Genomic DNA, 10,868 nt, shown 5'->3' with positions numbered 1-10,868 from the left:
TACAGATCAATACTGGTGTAAAAAAAAGGAAAACCTTCAAAGCCTTTTACTTATGTAAAAAACAGCAATATTATACCAGAAAAATATCATCAAAAGCACTGCTCTTCTCCTCTGCCTTCTCTTTCCCCTCCTGTTAAAAAGGAGTTCTTCCTTCCCACTGTCGCAAAGTGCTATCAAATAGTGAATCAATGGGCTTCTCTATAATCTATAGCAGGGTCTTCACCTTACATTGTACAGATCCTTGAGAAGACTTCAAACATTAAAAGTTTTTCAATTTCAATTTTCAAAGAAAAATTAGTTGCATTATTTTTATTAGGTATTTTCAAGAGAAGAAAAGCTAAAATGACTGGAACCGAAAAGTCTCACAAATGAGAAACAATTACACAGCCTGTCATTCCATTAAACCTGAATATGAGTACTGTACTATAAAGCGAGTTCTCAGCCTCCTTTGTTCCCTGTCAGAGAAGCATCTTTTTGCTTGGGATCAAATATAATTACGCATCACTCCATGAAGTGCCCCTTTAATGGCTTGTTGATTTATTACTTTCGGTATTCATCTGTTTCCATATTAGTTGAACTATGACGACAGAAGACAACACATGGAAAAAAGAAAAGCAACATATGTTCTATATATGGCAACAGACTCGAGCTTAATTTTAGCCTCTAGCCCTGGATGGGATCGAAGGACAAAACATCATGGCATACAAACAGATAAAACCCACGATGTGTCAGATTAAAATGCAGCACAGTATGGATATTCTGCTACATTCTTCCCTCTCTCAGCAAAATTATGGGTTTGATCTCAGCCCAGGAGAGAAAGCAGTAGAGTAGATGTTGTGAGTGAGAGGCCTCTGGTGCAGGAATTCAGGGAGTGGCCACACACAAGGAGGAGCAACACGTGCACCACTGCACACAGCCACAGCCAATACTACCATTTTAACACACCAGAACTGCACATCCATCTGTCTGTCTGTCTGTCTGTCTGTCTGTCTGTCCACCAAACCAAAGATTTTGTGAAAGTATAACTGTGTATCTATGGCCCAGCAGAGTGCTGTGGTGTGTCAGTCTGGGTTTAATGTTTCTCTGCAGGCAGGCATCAGTCTGCTGCGGTGCAGTAAAGCCAGGCTTTGGCTCAGAAAGCCTCGGTGTACCAGGCTGACTCAGCACAAACGCGCACACACTTACACACATTTGCACAATAAACCGCCTGTTCTGCTACAAAACAATGGGATGGACCAAAGAGCGATGGGCAGATAGAGCCTGTAGCACTTCATAATTTATTTTATTTTCTTTAATGCAAAAAAAAAAAAAAAAAAAAATCAACAATTTATGTGAGGTATGAGGTGCACAGTGGGACTGCATCTACAGTCTTCTCTTTTATTCTCAGCACTTAAAATGCATAATGGAAAATGACTCAACCAGCAAAAGGCTGTAAGTTGTCCAAAAAGCTGTTAATGCTTGTATGTTAATTAGTTTTTACTATCAACACAGCAAAACAGTAAGCTAATAAATAATTATTATTCAGTGACATTCAGGTATTTTTTCAGAAAGAATGTGGTGTCTAGCCGTACATTCCTCATATTGTAATTTTACAGACGTATTAGTCCTATATGTTTTCACTGACTGCACATGCTCACTCTAGCAGAATATTATTATGAAGCTAACTGACTGCTATTTTTACATCAAAGCTCATACACCAGATGATAACTTCAAAAGAAAAAAGTTCTCTATTCTACTTTGTGAATTATACTTTGTATCTAATATGTGAAAAAAGCTTTATTTTTCTCCAGGAGTCACATGGATCAGGACAATTTCAAATCATTTTATTTATACAGCACCAAATCACAACAACAGTCAAAGTGCTTTATATTGTAAGATAGACCCGACAATAATACGTACATAGAAAAACTCAACAATTATATGACCCCCTATGAGCAAGCACTTTGGTGACAGTGGCAAGGAAAAACTCACTCTGTTAATATTTTCTTGATAAATTTATTGTTTAAAGCATAAAATGCCAGGAAGCAGTGAAAACACTTTGTTTTGACTAATAAACATTCGTAAATCACGTAACTGAAAGCAAAACAGCTAACTCTTAAGAATGGATAATGGAAAATGGATAGTTCTTCTGTTTGCAAAGTGACTTAAACATCCATACACATATTCAAAGACACACAATATGCATGCTTACACATAACACTGCATATTCTTGAACATATTTCTATTTTGGTTAGGAATGTGGGGGGTCAGAGTAAATAAGTGATTCGTGTGCTCTGCTTGAGCAATACTTGTTTTGATTCAGCCTTAGTGTTCAGCAGAAGGGACAGACCCAACTAAGTAAAGTAGTTACACAGGCTGAAGACCAGCCTGCTAAAACTGTATCAAAAAGCTCTTTTATTCAGCTCTAAGGATGTAAAGTAGGTTTGTTAGTCAAAGAAAATATTAGTACAATATTACTACAGCAATTGTTAGCAACTATTAACATTTAGCTACAAGCACCATTGTGCTTACAAAATCAGAGATGTGTGTTACATTGTTAAACCTATTAATAATTATCTTTAAGCAGTTTCAGAGAGTCGGTGCTGTTGAACTAACGACTACCTTTTTTAAATAAGACCTTGATTTGGCTCAATACTTAAAGGGATACAGCTGCACATTACACATCTCTACTGCTCAGTCTAATCAGTGCAATGCATTCCACTGAGCAGGAAAGGAATTATTTCTTAATGCACACGACATGACTTCATTCTCCAAACACATAAAATCTTAACTGTGGAAAGAAACATGGTCAAACTCCTGCTGTGTCATGCATGATATGGATTGGTATGGCGGTGAAAAAAAGTCAGATGGTTTCCTTTAAGTATTGTTATTTTATAATATGGTTTGTAATTAATTAGCAAATAGGATTTCTAGTATTATATATATTGTCCTAATTTAGTATAATAATCAATGATTTAAAGTTCTATAATAGACTTTTAGCCAAGTCAACATTTTTATCTGTATCAAAGTCGAGCTGGCCACGACCATTTTATACAGATTTGCATTCTGAGAGCAGCATCTTAACTTTTCTAAAAGGAAAACAGTGACTGACATCTTTTTACTTGCCATTACCCCTGCAGGCGATTTGAAAAGGTTAAGCATTTTATGCCGTTATTGTTGACTGCATTCAGGTTTTATTGACAAAGAAAGCTAGACAGGTGCACAGAAAATGGTCCAAATAACTCTTTAACCGCCCCCTAAAGGGTGTAATGACTTCATTTTAACGAGTATAGTCTGAAAAATACTCAACCTGCAGTCACTTTTGTCACCATCTCTCACGTGCCTACTTTATGTTGGTCGGTGACACATGCTGGTAAAAACCCCAAACATCTGTTATTTGAATCATCTACATGCGACCACTGGCAGACATGGTAATAGCTTCTACTCTGCCTTTAATTACCCACATTTATAATTCATTTGCAGCTAATTAAATTGAACTGAGTAGCGAGTAGCAGGCATGCATGCAGCACAGTGTCACTCTTGTTCATAGACTTTGGTTGGTTTCCAGTCAAGACCTTCCATCTTCATCATTATTACTGTCATCATGTGAAAACCATGTAACTTGATTCTGATGGATTCTTATGTTGTAAATTTGAGAAATCCTACTGGTTTAATTAAAATTAAAATATCATAAGTTAAGTGGAAAACAAGTCAATTTAGAGCAAATAATCAAATAAGCGAGTCGCTGACTGAAAGAACATTAACTGGAAACTATTTAATTAACCCTTGAAAATACATCTTCAAACAAAATTACCCCAAATTTGCTTGATAATTTGATAATTTTTATTTTATTATTTTATAATTAAAAATGAAATAAAACAGCTGACTTGTGAGTTTGTAGTCTTGTAATCATGTTTGAACCTCAGGGCTTTCATGTTGTAGCAACAGTATTGATCAGGGCTTAAAGTAGTTTATGTTGGTTTATATTAACTAACCTCAAAAGGACTTCTGTCCGTGCTATTAACACAAAACTAATGAGATCTTTTACCTAGATCATGGTAACAGTATGTCAAGTTTAATTTACTTCATTGTGAGTGTAAGTCATACATTTAAAAAAAAAAAAAAGTAAAACATAATTATACTTAATGACACAACTCTTAAAAAATCTAAATGTACACAATATCCAGTTACTACAACCTATACAGTTAGTAGAGACAAAAAGCAAATATTTCCAATTTAACCCTGGAGAACCCATGGGGTCGGATCTGACCCCATGGGTTCTCCAGGGTTAAATGTAAAACAAGTATAAGTATAATCACCTACAATTAACGTAAATAGTTGGGTAAATGTAAAACATCATAAACTGAAAATCCAACAATAAAGCTGTATTTCTTGATTTTTGTTTGTCGAAATGTAAATACTTTCTGGCAGGAGTCTTAGTGACTGACCGGGTCACTAACTTCTCCTTATTTCCCGCTTTTCAATTAGCTGGTCCACATGGTCTGAGGTCAAAACCTTTCCAAAAATGCCCTGTTACAAATCACCACAATCTGTGCTCTGTCTTACAGTCAGTATGTACTGGTAGTCTAGAAAAACAACATACCAGCAGCTAATTTGTTTCCCCATGAAAAATGAATGGGGGTCTATTTATTGGGACGATACCCTTTCAAATGAATTTCTACTTAAACACGAAAGGTCATGTTGCATCTTGGGCCTATGCTTGAATCAGCGCACTGTCCACAGGACCTTGGCGAATAAGCAAACAAAGCGGAGTTTATCCTTCAGGGACATGAGGTTTGTGGACACATTCACATCGGTCTTCATATGGAAAGAAGTCAAAAGTGAGGCATTACCAAGCGGGTCACAAGATTTCCGCTGTCACATACGGATACACTTGTTTCATCTCAGACTGGTCACCTGATTAGGTTTTAATGCTTTCCTGTTTTTGATTTTCTGTGATCGTTCAGTGAGTCGCTTTATTCATGTCACATTTGAAACCTTATGTATGTGTGTGAATGGATTTAAACCACATTTAAAAAAGAAAGTGGGGGAACGTTTCTTGAACAATGCATTTCAAAGGTACAGGTGCAAATAAAGGACAACGGGATGAAAACATCTGGAAAACTATTAGTCAACAAACTAAAAGCAAACAAACAAACTACTACATGTGATGCTGGCTTTCTCTGGTATCATCAGGTCTGCATTTCACACTAGCAACATGTTCTTCTCTGGGAACTGAAATGCACTCAGCTTTTCACAAAATTGCTCATTAATTGCATCAAATCCATAAGCACGGCTTCAAAACAAGAATTTGGCATCTTGAATGTGTCATGAGCCCAACAGAATCTGCTATTTTTATTTGTTTTAAATGTTTAAGATTCTAAAGTTGGTACATTTTCAACATTATCGCTTTAGTTTACTTGGAAATACTCTTTTAACTTGCACTTTAAAGCAGCTACAGTCATCAGCATATTAAGCTTATACTATACAAACAAATTTTGGGCCACTGTAAAAAGGGCGGCTTTTTACAGCAGGATTTACAGTGAGGCATTTATTTGCCCATATAACTACAGCTATGACAATGACTCACACGTCAAGCCTTCTCACAGCACAAACAATCACTCCTTCGAATGACAATTGGCAGCCTTAAATACTCTCAGCTGTTAAGGACTAACCCATTATTTTACTGTCAGGTGAGTTCACCAAATTCTAACCTTCCACCAACATTCTACAACACACCATTTTATTAAATAAATACATACATGCATTTGACCATTTTCATATGATTAAATATTTTACATTTAAACTTACACCTTAACAATTATTTTAAAAACACCAACAACCCCATGCACAGAGATTCCCCCACACTCCCTTAACCCGTGGTTCTCCTGGAACCTTTAAATGGTGTCTGGATCCCTGGGGGGAAGCATTTGCCCAAACACCCTGGAGAGGGCACAGAAACAACAGGTGAGTAATCACATTTCAACGGCCACTTCTTTGCACCACCTTTACCTCTCGACTTTGCACACTTTCTCCCTAATGGTAAACCTTAGTTGCTCCCAGTAACAATTCTTTCCTCCTCTCAGATGACCACCACATTTCTTGATGAGGAGCACCTGTGCAGGAACTAGAACAAAAGGCTACTTCCTAATTATTAAAATACTCAATAAATATGCAATAAACAATTAAACCTCTAGTGTGCAAATATTATTGATGTGCAAATCTATGCTTAAAGTGCAATGCTAAATAAGTGCTAGTTAAAGTGCTTTTAATAAAGTGCAAAGGTGCTCCTAAAGTGCTGTACAAGTTACAATACAAATAATAGTAGGTAAGGGAGTCCTCTTCCTTACATCACCTGCACATTACACCTGTGGGATCTGATTGGCCATGGAAACCCACACTATGAAGCTCCTGGTGCAGAGTTTTTGTGCTGATGTTAATGTCAGAGTTTGGAGCTATGGTGTCAGAAGAGCATTGGTGACTCTGCCCACTATGCGCCTCAGCACTCGGTGACCATGCTCTGTAACTTTACGTGGTCTGTCACTTTGTGGCTCAGTTGCTGTGGTTCCTAAACACTTTAACATTCAGTAACACTACTTCAGTAAAACGTCTTATAAACACTCATCATATGTCTTTTTTTTTCTTTTTTTTTTTACAACTTAAGTATTTTTCTTTTTGTAAAATATAAAATACAGTAGTTGCATTATGTGATTGACCAGTAGCACCTAGACTGCTTATAGGTGTAAATGTGTCTCTCTACGTTTGAGTGACATCATGTCAGAGTGCATCTCTTGTTAAAATGTAAGTTCCAGCTCTAACCACGACCTTCTAAAGGATAAGCACGTGTTTATGTACGGATGACTACAAAATAAACCATCGAACTGCAGATTTATATTTCATTTTTGTCATTTGTGAACAAGGACTGCTAGTTTAGAGAAGTGCCAGTAAATGTAATTTGTTTTGCTTTTTTAAATGTATTTTTGCTGACCTACAGCTTCAGGCTGTTTACATAAAATCAATACTGAGTGTGAATGCTGAAGAGATGTCCAATAAACTTGAATACTACAATCTGAGTGGTTCATCAGGTAGGGGTTCCTGCAGTTTGCCTGAACAGACAGTTAAACTGTACAGTGCGTAACAAATTTATTAGACTATAATCCAATAAAGCCACAGCTGCCCCAAATTAGCAGCACTGATAATTAGCAAAACCATGTTTATGCTTCTGTGATTATTAGTCCAGCAGTATGCATAAGGACTAAAATATATTCAGTGCTAAAGTATAACCATTGTTGTAATGCACATATTTTAATAATAATAATAATGATAGTCATCATTATTATTATCTGTTAAAATACCAAATGACATTTACTTGCAGTCTTGAACAGGAAAAATAGTTTTAGTGGCCGGGCGTTATGGTTGATTAATTTATGACTAATTTATTGTTCCGTCTTTTGCTGCTAAAACCTGCCTGTCCTGTTGACCCCTGAAGATGTGCTGTGGTATCAACACCAAGATGCTAACAACAGATCCTTTAAGTCCTGTAAGTTGTGAGATGAGCCTCTGTGGATCAGACTTGTTTGTCCAGCACGTCCCACAGATGCTTGCTTGGACTGAGATTTGGGGAATTCGGAGACCAAGTCAACACCGTGATTCATCAGACCAGACAATGGTCTGATCCCCTTATATTGGGAGTCAGCTGAAAAAAAGGTAACACAAAAAATCAGCTGGACCAGGAATCAATGAATCCCCTTGTACATTATAATGTTATGCTTAAAATAAGAATTGGGATGAATTGTAAAGGTGATTACCTGATGTGTTATGTAAAAAATGACATGGTCTGACTCTCATCTTTATGTCTCATGTAGCATACTTGAGACGTATACTAATACATATCTAGAAAATAGACAATAATCCTGAATGTGGGGGCTCATTTTCTTGGAAATGACAAAGAAGACTGCAGCTGTTTAGCTTGTGGTGAAGTTTTTTTTCATCTTCTCTGCAACCAGAAATTGATTTAGGTTTGGAAATGTTTTTTTGAACCTGAGCCAAAGCTAAATGCTGTGTCATTTTGGCTGCTCATAGCCAAGAACACAGAAAAGAGATGCAGAAAGATTATTCCTCTGTCTGAACTTGCCCTGACTCGACTGTAGATTCAGATTTAAAGAATAAAAAAAAAGATAAAATGATGAAATAAAAAGAAACCTAAGCTACAATCAGGAAAGGGGAACTGTATCAGATACTTCCCTATTAAATTAGTTTTAGTGACCAGTGCTAAGTGGGATAAATTAATGGCAATTATTGTTGCTCAATCGATTCATTGCCATGTGAAGTAAATGCTTTCAAAGTGAGCAAAGATTAAGTCTGCACTTAAAAATATTTGTCCTGATACCTGATATCTTTGTTCCTTTGCTGGAGGAGACATGCCTATCCAGACCTGTAGACACTGGAAGCATGATCTGGAAAAATTACCGCAGTCTTCGTTTTCTACTTGTTTTTTCAAACTATTCCTTTTCAGCTATTTTGCACATATGTAAAGCTGAGTTCTTTGGCAATGCACATGAAAAATCACATATCTGACACAGGACCCGGACAACCTAAGAAACCTGATACCTGCACTGCCAGTCACACAATAGTGCTGCCTTGCATTTCTGTAATATTGATCTGACTGCTTGTTCCAACAAGGCTAATGCACCACTACCTTCACTCTCAGGTCCAAATGTCGCTTAGTGTTGACGATCAAGCACAAAAGCACCCAAGCAAGGGGTAAACGCAGAAGTCCTTTGGTCATATTTGTACGATACTGGCCAGCAGGCAGGTGAAACGTCCAAAGAGTCCTCGTAAAAACCTGATGCTGACACAGGGGATGTGTGCAAATTGAGGGATGTCAACCTCTGACGCACTACCTGGGAAAATATATGACCACATTAGCAACAACCTCCTTCTCCTAAGGGTAAAGGTTTCTGGACAGCAGCCATGTCTTAATTGCCTCATTTTAAAAAGCTCTTAACCTGTGTCTTCTACTGATGTAATATCTCAATCTCAGTCACAAAAGGGACTCCTGTTTCAGTCTATATCAGGGTGCGACTTCGTGCTCTAATGGTTAACTGAACATCAGTCCTATGCTACAACCCCTCCCCAAAACAATGCAACACTAGCAAAAAACCAGGAAGTGTTTCTGCTATCTGATTTGTTCTATACAGTGGATAAGTGACATTAAATAACATCTTCATTATTTATTAATCTGGTGATTGTTTTCCAAATTTAATGACATAAGATGGTATGAAAAAGTGATAATGCCAAACTTTCCTTCAGCCTAAGGTGATTTATTACAACCTACTATGAGCCACCAATCCAACATTTTTCACCTCAAAAAATGAATTATACCAGCGATAAAAATGCCATGATAGCATAACATCACAAAGTTGTTTAATAGCAACTGTGGACAAAGTAAGCAACTTAAAATTCAAACTACAGTTAGTTTTGTAAGAGTGAGATGTTTTTATATAATCATTGATGCTTAGAAACATATAATCATCTGTATGCTGATAAAAATCATATCCTTATTAGGTCTGATAAGATTCTGTGTGCACTTGTGTACCATGAGGTGAGAGGAAGCAGCCTCGACGTTATAATTTCCATTATAGCTTTAGGAACTACACTGCTCTGTTCTAAAAGCGCAGTTTCACAACATTAAATGTTCGACTGAGACATGACCTATTGCAAGTTCCTGTTCTTATCATTTAGCGAGACGCTTACTTCTGGTTTTCTGCATACCTCATACACACAGTTTAAGTTCATTGAAAGGTTGTATGTCTATGTATGGTATAGCTGGAAATACACACACACACATGCACCTGCACACACACCCCCGCACACAGAATATAGACACTGATGTTGTTCAGATATGCCTGCTTAAGAATGTCACATGTATTTGTAATTGCATATTGATGAATGATTGCTTGCTGACAATAAAAAGGGCTGTAGCGTAGGAATCAGTCGAAGTTGGCTAAGTACAGGTGAAGGCCTGGGCTGACTTCCCTCGCGAGCCACAAAGCTCTTTGTCTTTGTGGCTCGCGAGGGAAGTCAGCCCGTGCAGTTATTGAGTGTCTCGTGTTCCAGCGGGGTTTGTGCCCAGATAAACCCAACAAGTTTCCTTCCTAATTTATGTAATTCTCATGCTTTTGCACTGTCATCCTTATAATTAATAACATGACAAATGATAAAGGGGGGCTTTATATTTCCAGAGCTCACATTTTTCAATCTTAAAACATTTTAGAAACATCAATCAGAGGATGCTCAAAATCCTCCAAGAACAAGTTTTACATTGGTAGTTATTTTGAAGCATGAACCTCATTAGGTGTAATTCCAGTAGTCACCAGGACATAAGCGCTGCATGTATAGCATCACCAGTCTGATAAGAACTGGTTCAAAGGTTTGCCAGTTTGGCTCAAGATAAGGTTTTAAAAAGGATTTTCTCCTTTCACTCTGCTTTTGTTTCCATTTCAATTCCAGATTCTTAGAGCCACATCTCATTCCTATCATTTCTGGAATGTGTGCTTAGTTATTATTATAAGTTGACTAGGGACTCGATGTTGTACAAAAATAAAATACAGAAAAGGTCTTGAGCCAATCCTTATTTATTTTCTAGAAAAATGGGAAACAGATGCAGCAGTTTATTGAAACGTGAAAATATACATGCAAATCCAGTATGAAAGGCAAAAACAGAGTTTGTGAAATTCTAACGATCATGAAAGTGAATATTAGGTATGAGCAGCTTTATTATTAGGCAGCTTTCTTGTCATTTCTTCTCATTTTCTTTTCAGCATGATACTTTTTTGCATTCATGATTTCATACATTTCGACAAGATCCCAAACACCAAAATTTCAAG

Source organism: Haplochromis burtoni, unplaced genomic scaffold, assembly GCF_018398535.1.
Source record: "Haplochromis burtoni strain Fernald_Lab_line unplaced genomic scaffold, NCSU_Asbu1 Contig_119, whole genome shotgun sequence".
Taxonomy (NCBI): Eukaryota; Metazoa; Chordata; class Actinopteri; order Cichliformes; family Cichlidae; genus Haplochromis; species Haplochromis burtoni.
The sequence above is the reverse complement of the archived record's forward strand: the minus strand, read 5'-3'. Positions refer to the sequence as shown.